General features: G+C 53.1%; 1 pseudogene; it reads left to right on the forward strand.

Annotated features, from left to right (window-relative positions):
* Positions 1-4,227: 4,227 nt before the first annotated feature.
* LOC138847879 (adenomatous polyposis coli protein 2-like) lies at positions 4,228-10,740 on the forward strand (annotated as a pseudogene).
* Positions 10,741-11,643: the final 903 nt, after the last annotated feature.

Raw genomic sequence — 11,643 nt, forward strand, 5'->3', positions numbered from 1 at the left:
TCCTGCCCCTCCCCCAGCCTGCCACAGGAGAACTGTGTCCCCCTCCTGCTGTGCCTTGGCTTGTTGCCAGGGGCCAGTAGAGTTTTTTGCAAAATAGCTTCCAGGGCTCTGCTTTGGGGATTGGGAGCCCCAGAGGTGTCCTTTGTTGAGAAAACAACTCGGTGACACTGAGAAAAGTGCAGAAAACCTGTGCTAGCTGAAATCTCCCCAGACCAGTGTCACTCCCGTGACTGTTAGTTGTCGGAAATGCAATCAACTCTTCAGGAAGGCATCAATTCATATTCAGTAAAATGACTGATTCAGCCATAGATAAATGTTGATAGGGACATGAAGAGCATGGAGCCTTCATAAACTTCCAGTAAAATAGTGCAGCCAATATGGACAGTAATTCGGCAGTTTCTCAGCATGTTCTACATGGGACTGTTTAGTGACTCAGCAGTTTCTCTCCCAGGTATGCCACTAAAAGATACAAAATCCACATGCCCAGAAAGGCTCCCTGCAGTGGTATTCATGAAAGCCAAATATGAAAGCAACCCAAACACTAATGTGTAAGAAAAACAGTGTGCAGTGTATCTTTTACAATGACAGAATTTGGCAATAAAATTAATTAAGAAATAAAAAACCACTAAAATAATGAAAGTCAAAATAATTTTTTAAAAAAAGAAAAATTAGAAGCAAAACCCTACACATTGTAGCATCTCCAAAAATGGGCAAAAACTGAGTTTGGAGCTTATAGTGATGTTTCCAGCTAACTTGGATGAGAAAGCAATAAAGAACTGCTCAAAGGGAGATCCGAAAACTCTGAATGTGGTGAGAACCATAAATAATAAACACACAAGTAACAGAATGAGTATATGCCTTCAAAAGATTTGTTCTTAAAATAAGATTCAAAGCATAGAAAAAAATTGAATATAAGAAAATAAACAAGTGTAGTTTTAAGGTTTATTTTAGAGGTTTGCCTGTATGCCTATTGGTGAATGTGAATTATATACAGGACGAATCTAAGACTATTTTTTAAAGATTTATTTAGTCATTTGAAAGCCAGAGTTACACAGAGAGAGGACAGGCAGAGAGAAGCAGAGGTCCTGCACCAGCTGGTTCACTCCACAATTGGCCACAATAGGTAGAGCTGCATCGATTCAAAGCCAGGAGCCAGGAGCTAGCAGCTTCTTCCTGGTCCCCACGCAGGTACAGGGGCACAGGGACTTGGGCCATCCCCTACTGCTTTCCCAGGCCATAGCAGAGAGCTGGATCAGAAGTGGAGCAGCTGGGACTCAAACCAGTGTCCATATGGGAAGCCGGTGGTACAGATGTTAGCTTTACCCACCACACCACCGGCCTCAATCTAAGACTATTTTTACCATGCTATCTGCTGCCCCCACTCCCCGCCTAGTATTTTACTTCCAATTCTTTTAAATTATCAATATGGCTAATCAAATCTCTGTGCATCATTGGCTTATATTCTGAGTAATTATGAAGATTGACAATAATTGTGATGCAATTTTGTTTTAGAGCCAGAGTGAAGAGTTTAGAACACTGTGAGAATGGCAATGAATTGAAAGTACTCTTTTTTTATGCTACTTGACTATTAAAAATAAAGTTTAGGCAAATATTTCTTCTAAAGTGTTTTTAGGGAGTATTAGAAATCCTGATTCCGACCTTTTGCTAGTGAAATATGTTCTGTCCCACCTTGGAGAAATGAAATGTGTAGAATATACTCCCACGCAAAGTTGGTTGATAGACTCTGTAATGCCCTTCCAAAAGCTTATTGACAGCATTTTGCCTTCATTTGGAAAATTAATGAAAGTGAAAGATATTTATGTATGTGTGGATTATCCATGAGAACAGCTCTAAACTTCACCATCTGAAACCTCAATGATCAGAGTAGTCTTCATTTTGACTGTTTTGCCTTGGCTTTCTTTCCTTTTTACTAGGATAAATGTCTTTTCAAATGAGGGCTGGGTTAGATTAGCACTTTTCTACAAAATAATCCAGATTTTTAAGTGTTTATTAAGGTAGTTATGGGGGTCTGTGTGCTTGGGTCCCAATTTGAAAGAACTCAATTGATATAGGGCATGTAACTAAACTGTTAACATTATTGTCATTAGCAGTATTGCTAAGTATTTTATTTTTGTCTTATTGTTCCTCATTTTATTCTTGGCTTTTGATGTTTTGAAAATTTACAGCAGGAAACCATAAGAAACTATGGACTGTTGCATTTGAAGGTTTATGTATTTATTTTAAATTTCATGTTTGTAAACAGTGCTGGTATTTCTTTTGCTTTATTTTTAAGTACAATCGAATTTCACTAAGAAGTGACAGCTGGCAATGCATGTACCTCAGCATAGACAGGCAATCTAAATAGTAAGGTTGGGTACTCTGGGCTTATTGCTATACAGTGCCAAGTCTCTTTGAGAGAATGGATGACAAACATCTTTAGCTTCCAATCAGTGAAATTTCTGTATTTTTTTTTTTGACAGGCAGAGTGGATAGTGAGAGAGAGGCAGAGAGAAAGGTCTTCCTTTTCCATTGGTTCACCCCACAAATGGCCGCTACAGCCGTGCACAGCAACTGGCGCACTGTGCCGATCCAAAGCCAGGAGCCAGGTGCTTCTCCTGATCTCCCATGGGGTGCAGGGCCCAAGCACTTGGGCCATTCTCCACTGCACTCCCAGGCCACAGCAGAGAGCTGGACTGGAAGAGGAGCAACCGGGACAGAATCTGGTGCCCCAACCAGGACTAGAACCTGGGGTGCCGGTGCTGCAGGTGGAGGATTAACCTAGTGAGCTGTGGCGCTGGCGAAATTTCTGTCTTAAAAATCCAAAATTTTGAGGCCAGCACAGTGTCCTGGTGGGTAAAGTTGCTGCTTGTAGTGCTAGCATGCCATATAAGTGCTGGGTTGAGTCCCAGATGCTCCACCTCTGATCCAGCTCCCTCTAATGCACCTGGGAAAGCAGTGGAAGATTGCTCAAGTACTTGGTCCCTGTATCCACAAGGGAAACCCAAAAGCTGCTGGATCCTGGCTTCAGATTAGCTCATTTCCAGCTATTGTGGCCACTTGGGGAGTGAACCAGCAGATGGAAGATCTCTCTCTCTCACCGTCTGGAACTTTACCTTTCAAGTAAATAATAAATCTTTGAAAATGAAAGAGTCCAGAATTTAACAACTGCAAATGTACTATTTTATTTCTTTTTAATCATAATGTACAACCTTAAAACAAGTCAGACTAGACTCACTTTCAGTACTGGGTTGTACAAAAACAACAAGGGATTCATAGGAGATTGCTTAGCATAAATAAACAAGGGCACATTGAGAAGATTTTAGAAACGTGGAATTGAAAGATAAGTATTTCTACAAAAATATTTAAATCTATGCATAGTTTTATCATAGTACATTTTTCTATCAACATTTAAGACTCATCAGATCGCATCATGAAAACACAGTATTACTTTTTTCCAATATAAGAACATTACATCAGCATCACAGTTATCTGATTTCATGCATATTTATTGTTGTTCAGCCATGCATTTCTTTGCAACTTAATGAGCAATGATTACTTCATTTTTTCCACATGTCAGACATGTCCAAGAAACAAAGGAGGGCAAATGACTGGGTCTTTTCTTTGGTCATTATTAAAAGCGATTAAGGAAACATAAGTCAAAGTAAAAAAAAAAAACTATTTCAGGAATTAAAACAGAATCATTCTTTTGTAGGAACTATAGTCTTTACCAACCTACTTAGAGAAATGTGTGAAATTCCTGAGTAAAATTCTGACTACATAGATCAAAATCTATCATATTTTGAAAATCAAATTCGCAAAACACAAATATAACATAAAATAGAAAACCTCATACATAAACCAAGTACGTTAAATCACATTTTGAAAACTGCAACCAAGAAAAAAAGTTAAACAACCAAAATTTCAGGCTTACAGGTATATTTCAAACTTCTAAGGAAGAAAAAGGAAACCTGTTCCCAAACCTATGCAAATGGAAATAAGCTGAGAATAGTTTTAATTTCTTTTGGAAAATCAGCATTACATTGATGATGATGATGCAAGTGTACCAGGATTTGAAATGATTTTTAAAAGCATACCTTTCATAAGCAGATACAAATATCATAAGCAAAGTATTATTATTATTATTTTTGAATTTTAATTTAAAATTTATTTGAGAAACGCAGAGACACACCACCACCATCCCTCCCACTTGCTGGTCCACGCCCCCAAATGCCCACAAAGGCTGCCCTATCCCCGGAGAGCTGGGCGGGGCCGTCAGTTCCGGCCACCCAATCCCGGGAGGGTGGGCGGGGCCGTCTGTTCCGGTCACACCTGACCCCGCCCCCACTTCCCCCACCCAGGCAGGTGCTCCGCGATCACAAACTGCCTGCAGACACTGCTGCAGCACCTGACCTCGCACAGCCTGACCATTGTGAGCAACGCGTGCGGCAGGCTCTGGAACCTGTCCGCCCGCAGCGCGCGGGACCAGGAGCTGGTGTGGGACCTGGGCGCCGTGGGCATGCTGCACAACCTGCTGGCCCACCGGCCCGCCAAGCACCAGGCGGCCGCCACTGCCGTGTCCCCCCCGCACCTGCATGCCCAGCCTCTACGTGCGCAAGCAGTGGGCGCTGGAGATGGAGCTCGGCCCGGCACCTGGGCCGGGCGCACCCACTGCTCTGGCTCAAGGCGGCCCACGCCAGCCTCTCCAACGACAGCCTCAATAGCGGCAGCACCAGTGACGGCTACTGACCGCGGGAGCACAAGCGGCCCTGCCCGCTGGCCGCGCACCGCGAGGAGCTCCTGGGCGGGCAGCCGCGGCCCGCTGGGCTCGACCTCGACCTGCGGGGTGGCCAGGCCGAGGGGCCCACCCGGGACGCCGCCAGCGCCGACGCCCGCGTGCCCACCATCAAGCTGTCGCCCACCTATCAGCACGTGCTGTGCCGCTGCTGGAGGCCGCGGGCAGGGCAGGCGCGGGGGCCCCCTGCGGCCCCAAGGCAGCCCCCGCGGCTCGGAAGCAGGCCTGGCTGCTGGTGGAGGGCCTGAGCCAGGTGCCCGAGAAGCTGGGGGCCACCCGGACAGCTGCGGCCAGCAGGGCGCTGCAGAGGCTGGTGGCGCAGGAGGGGCCCATCTCGCTGTCCCACTGCAGCTCGCTGTCCTCGACCGGATGCCCAGGCCCCAGCGAGGCCGGAGACTTGGACAGCAACTCCTCCCTCCAGGGCCTGGAGGAGGCAGGCCCCGAAGAGGCGGAGCTGGACCGGGCGTGGCGCGGGCCGGGGCCTGACCTTGGAGGATGTCACGCCATCCAGCTGTGTGCAGGAGACACCGCTGGTGCTGAGCTGCTGGAGCTCCGTGAGCTCCCTGGGCAGCTTTGAGAGCCCGTCCATCGCCAGCTCCACCCCCAGCGACCCCTGCAGCGGGCTGGGCAGCGGCAAGGTGAGCCCCAGCAAGCTGCCTGACAGCCCCGGGCAGGCCATGCCGCCCAGCCTCAGCAAGGCGCCGCCGGCCGCGCCGCCCGGCCAGCCCCAGAGCAGCCAGTTCAGCCTGCAGTGGGAGAGCTACGTGAAGCGCTTCCTGGACATCGCCGACTGCCGCGAGCGCTGCCACCTGCCTCCGAGCTGGACGCCGGCAGCGTCCGCTTCACTGTGGAGAAGCCGGACGAGAACTTCTCCTGCGCCTCCAGCCTCAGTGCGCTCACCCTGCACGAGCACTACGTGGAGCTGCTGCTGCTGCTGACCGCGGCGCCGGCGGGGGTCGCGGTGGCGCTGGGCACCGCCCGCGAGAAGAGGATGTGGGACGACAGGAGGGGCCGGCGTCCGCGGGCTCCCGCACACTCATGGCCGCGGACCAGGAGCTGGAGCTGCTGCGCGCTGCCCGTCCTGGTCTACATGCTGGGGCCCGCCCTGGCCCTGGAGGACGACTCGGCCGAGGGCACGCCTGTCAACTTCTCCAGCGCAGCGTCCCTCAGCGAGGAGACCCTGCAAGGGCCCCCCAGGGAGCAGCCCCAGGGGGCCGGCTGGACAGGCAGGAGCCCGCCGGCCTCGTGGCCCCCGCCAGCCAGGTCTCCAGGCACCGGCTTAAGGCCGGGGTCGCCGGCCGGAGCCCGGAGCAGGTCCGGGGCACAGGGAGGAGCCGGCCGGGCTGGAGCTGCCCCTGGGCCAGCTCCCAAGTGCCCACTTGGACCGGGGTCAGCGGGGAAGGGGGGAGGCAGTCCCTGTGCCTCACGACGCCCACGAGGAGGCCGTGTACTGCTTCTACCACTCTGACGAGGCGCCCTCCTTGGCCGGGCCGCCCCATCCCGCGGGCCCTGAAGCAGGGCAGGAAGGAGGCCCGGGTCCCAGCCAAGGCAGCCGCTCGGGCCCAGCCGCCCCAACCCCCCGGGGCCCAGCCCAGGCTGATCGCAGGTAAGACCCTACCTTGCTACTCCCTGAGCTCCTCGGCTACCTCGCTCAAGGCTGTGAGCGACCGGCCAGCCACCTGGGAGGCCTGGAGCCCATGGTCCCCCAGGCCCTGCACCAAGGAGGCGGGCACGACAGCTCCCCCAGCCCGCGCTCCGAGGAGGCACTCCCGCGCTGCTGCATCGGCTCAGCCATGCCCAGGCACAGGCCCTCGGCCTCTGGCCTCCAGCGCTGCAAGGCTCGGGCTGCTGGGCAGGACAAGCGGCCGGCAGAGGCGCCCTGGGACTTCGGCGAGGAGGCGGCCGGCTCAGACCGGGCCTCCGACCTGGACAGCGTCGAGTGGCGGGCCATCCAGGAGGGCGCCAATTCCATCCTCACATGGCTGCATCAGGCGGCCGCGGCGGCACCCCGCTAGGCGGCCTCCGAGTCTGACTAGCTCCTGTCCCTATGGTCTGCTCTGTCCATGGACCCCTCCCCACAGCTATCCAATCGCAGGAGCAGGCGCCAGCCCGGGGCGGGGCAGGGAGGGCAGTGCCCGGCGGCCAGAGAAAGGGAGCCTGGCCTCAGCCAAAAGCGCTCGAGCCCCCGCGCCCCTGGTGGCCCGAGAAGCCGCACGCTGTTCAATAGGTAGCAGCGGGGGTGCCGGCCATTCTCCAGGGGCGGACAGTGATTTACGTGCTCAGCCCGGCCACCCGGCCCCAGCCCAAAGCTGTCCCTGGCCCCGGGCCACACTGAGGAAGGCGGCGGAGTCCCCCAGCCTGGCACAGCCAGCAGCCGCAGGCAAAGCGCCAGCGCCCAGGAAGCAGCGCTCTCGGAGCCTGCACCGGCCGGGCAAGATATCGGAGCTGGCGGCGCTGAGCCACGCCCGCCCCCCCGCCAGGAGTGCCACCCACCCTGCTCCTCTGGCCAAGACCCCTTCTTCAAGCTCCTCCCAGACCTCGCCCGCCTCTCAGCCTCTGCCCAGGAAGTCGCCCCCCTCCACCCCAGCTTCAGGGTCTCTGCCTGGCTCAGCAGCCCCCCGCGTGCCCAAGACGTGGCACGGGCCCTGCTGGCCAAGCACCACAAGACACGGAAGTCGCCCGTCCGGATCCCGTTCATGCAGAGGCCGGCCAGGCGCGGGCCGCCGCCGCCGGACAGACCCGCCCCAGAGGCCGCGAGGGGGCGGCAGGGGCGCGTGGGGGCCGAATGGGCCTGGTGCGTGGTGGCCTCCACCCGCTCCAGCGGCAGCGAGTCCTCCGACCGCTCGGGCTTCCAGCGCCAACTGACCTTCATCAAGGAGTCGCCCGGCTTGCGGCGTCGCTGGCGCACGGAGCTGCTGTCCGACTCCGCCTCCACCTCCCAGGGCGCGACGCCCCGCCGCGGCCGGCCCGCGCTCCCCGCCGTCTTCCTCTGCTCTTCGCGCTGCGACGAGCTGAGGGCGGCCCCGGGGCAGCAGCCAACCCGGCCAGGATCCGGTCCCGGCCCCGGCCCGCGCGCACCAGCGCACCAGCTCTGAGAGCCCTTCGCTCCTGCCCGTGAGCGCCCCCGTGCGGCCGGAGGCGGTCAAGCGCTACTCCTCCCTACCCCACGTCAGCGTGGCCCGCAGGCCCGATGGCGGGGCCCCAGGAGCCCCCCGCCCAGCGCACACCACCCGGAGCCACGGGAGCGAAGGCGAGGCGCGGCCACTGCCCAGGGTGGTCGCGCCAGGCACGACATGGCGGCGCATCCGGGACGAGGACGTCGCACACATCCTGCGCAGCACCCTGCCCTCCTCGGCCCTGCTGCTCCGGGGCGCCTCGCCCGAGGAGGGCCCCGCCGGGCCCCCGCTGCAGAAGACCAGCGTCGCCACGGTGCAGACAGAAGAGGTGGCACAGCCCAAGACCACCGCCAGCGCGTCCCTGAGCCTGGAGAGCAGGCAGTAGCCCCCCGCGCCAACCGGCGCCCAGGCCACCCTCCTGGGCAGCGACATGGATGGGCCGGTCCCGGCCAAGGCACGGTGGGCAAGGCAGGCGTGGCGGGGGGTGCTGGCTCTGTGCCTCCCTCCCAGCTTCCTCTGCACGGACCACGTGGACAGCACAAGGACCACGGGACCCCAGGGCCATCACAGCCTGGGGACCGGAGCCTCATCACACCCCAGGAGCCTGAACACAGCAGGAGAGGGGCCCCATGGCCCTGCCCATCTCCACGGAGGAGCGCGCTGTAGAGAGAGCCAGCGACCTCTTTCCTGCAGAATCCGGCTGGGAGAAGGGAACCTGCGGGTGGCTGCCCAGCAGGGCTACCCCCACACCCCATCCCCCAGGAGGGGCTCCACCTGCTGTATCCTGTGCTCCACACCCTTGGGCCTTGGCCAGACAGCCGCAGGCAGCAACCCGAGTGGGCGCCCCCTTCAGGCCCCACCCGTGCCCTGCAGGACACAGCCCAGGAGGAGTTGGGGTGGCCCCCAAGCTCCGGGGTGCACCCCAGGTGCCACGCACTTCCTTCTAGGCCACGGCTGCCAAGCAGGGGTCCTGGGGAGCGTGGGGCAGCCGGCCAGAAGATGACTAGCAGTGGGGGTGAGGCAGCGCCCGAGGCCTCCGCACACAGGGACTGCTGGGTGTCCTCAGGCCTGGGGCTCGGGGCTGCTCCCGGATCAGTGAGGGGGAGATGCAGGCACAGCTCACCCCGCCCAGCATGGGGAGATCACAGAGTGACCTTTGGGCAATGGAGCTGAGGCGGGGCTGCAGGCCCTGTCCTGGGGACCGGGTCTTGCCCAGCCCCTGACCCTGGACACCAGTACCCCCCCCCCCGCCATTCCCAGGGCCACTCAGGATGGGCGGCCACTTGGCAGCCTTCCCTCCGCCCACCCGCCTGTTCCTCACACCCTGCAGCACCCGTCCCACGTGTACTTAGCGCGCCACTGCCAGCACCCCATGTAAAGCTGCGGGCTCCCCCGCGGAAGTGGGGAAAGTGGCTAGGGGGAACTGCCCTTCCACGGAGGTGGAAGGGTCGGTAGCCAACCCGGGAAGAACCAGCAGCAAACCCGGGAAGGGCCGAGCAGACAAAAGAACAGCGCAGGGTCCTGTGTCGTTCCTCCACGAAGACGGGGAACGACACCTGAATACACGTGTCTTCTCTTTTTCTCCGAGCTCTCTCTGTCTTTCAAATGAATAGCTAAGCATTTTGTAAAAAGAAAGAAAAAATGACCAGAGTACTATAGTTTTCTAATGTACTTCAGATTTCAGTAGCTAAATTCTCTAAGAATAGTGCTTTCGCTTCACTCTTCCTCCCTTATCTGTTTTTCATATGAAAAGATATGAATGCTGGTGGAAAATACTATCTAAGCCCCAGCTTATTAATAGTTTATAGATGACACTGTCATGAGAACTGTGGCCAAGTCATAGCAACCTTGGTGTCTGTGACGGCTGTGTCATCCTTTGCATGAGCTGATATGATGTGGGAGGCGCCCTTGCCAATGTTCCTTTGCTTAATATTCACCTGTAACACAGACACCAATGGCTTTTCACTATTTAAAACACAATGAAATCCATATATTGGGAAATTTATATTTTAATTAGAAGTTCTGTCAAATAACCTTCATTTGATACAATGGAAAGCGAAGTGTTTACAGTAATGAGGAAGTTACCGTAAGCTTACATTCTTTAAACTTAAAGAAATATTTTTAAAGTTGTTTCCATTTTTATCTGAACATTTTCAATGCACCTTTACTATAGTGAGTATTTTATTTTATTGCTTGTTCATTTCCTGTTTATTTGTAATGTTTGCTGTCAGAGGCAAAATGTACAAACTATTACAAAGCAAATTTGATTTCCAGTACAAGAAAAATGCTAGCTTGTGTAATATAAACCCGTGTACACATGTCTATGTCTGTGTCACCAGCATCCGAACGTACACTTGCCCAGAGGGGCTCTGACCCAGCTGTCACACACACACAGCCGTGTTCTCGCCGCCAAGGCCTGCCCACTCCAAGGCATTTTATCTTTCACATTATACTCTCTCTGCCTGTTTGTGTCCCACAGTATCCTCCAAAAGTGTGTGTGGGAAATTCATTTTTATGCTGTTCACTTGTGCTCACACATTTAATATAAGAATCAAAAAGTTATTTAGGTTTATAAAACACCATTTCACACTATCTTTATCCATTTCCTCCTAGTCTGGCCTTTGTCCATCTACGTGTGTTAGTCCAGATGGAAGAGAATATGTTTCCCCCGGCACTGCCTTCCCTGACAAATTATGTAAAAGCCTTCTTTTTCTTTTTTCATTTTAATTTTTAATTAGTTTCTAGCAGATTCAATGTGTTTAGTAGATACAATTCTAAGAACATATGATAGTCCCTCTCATCCCTTCTCTCCCTCCTATCCTCTTTCCTTCTCCCCCCTTTTTTTGGTTTTTAGTTTTTGAGATAACATATTTTAAACTTACATTACACTAAAAGGCTTAATACTTTGCTAAATAAGAAGTTAAACAAGTAAAAGCCAAAAGACACTAGTTTAGTGGGAATATAGACATGGCCATAAACAATAACTGAATGGGAAAATGACCATTTCACCTATATAAATTATAAAGTAATCAAGATCATTAAAACTATAGTTGGAAACATTTTTAAAGGAATTATTCATTTATTTGAAAATCAGAGTCATAGAGAAAGGGAGAGACACAGAAAAAGAGAGAAAGATCTTCCATCCATTGGTTCAATCCATGATGGTCACAATGGCCAGGGATGGGCCATACCAAAGCCAGGAGCCAAGAGTTTCATTCAATCTCCCATATGGGTGCAGGGAAACAAGTACTTGGGTCATCCTCCAGCTATTTTTCCCAGTTCACTAGCTGGGAGCTGGGTTGGAAGTGGAGCAGCCAGGACTTGAACTGGCAGCCATATGGAATGCTGGCACAACGGCTTTACCCTCTATGCCACAACATCAGACCCTAATATAACATTCTTAATCATTGGTTTCACAAAGACATAAAACAAAGTTTTACAAAACCATTTTTGCTGCAATACTGATACACACTGACATTTCATTCTTTTTCTTCTTTTTTTGTATGTTTCTTAACTTTTTACCACATATAAGGGAGAGTATACCATATTTGTCTTTCTGGGTCCAAGCCTTATTTTTCTTAAATTATTTTTCATTATCTGAGGTTTACCTAACTTATAGTAAATGAATTTCCTTTTAGCATAACCACATTTAAGTTGAAAATCAAATATTCGCCTTCTATCAAGAAAAGCAATGCTTATTTAAAAATTATAGAAGCAAAAAAAAAAAAAAACAAA

Source organism: Oryctolagus cuniculus, assembly GCF_964237555.1.
Source record: "Oryctolagus cuniculus chromosome 17 unlocalized genomic scaffold, mOryCun1.1 SUPER_17_unloc_2, whole genome shotgun sequence".
In the NCBI taxonomy this organism is placed as follows: Eukaryota; Metazoa; Chordata; class Mammalia; order Lagomorpha; family Leporidae; genus Oryctolagus; species Oryctolagus cuniculus.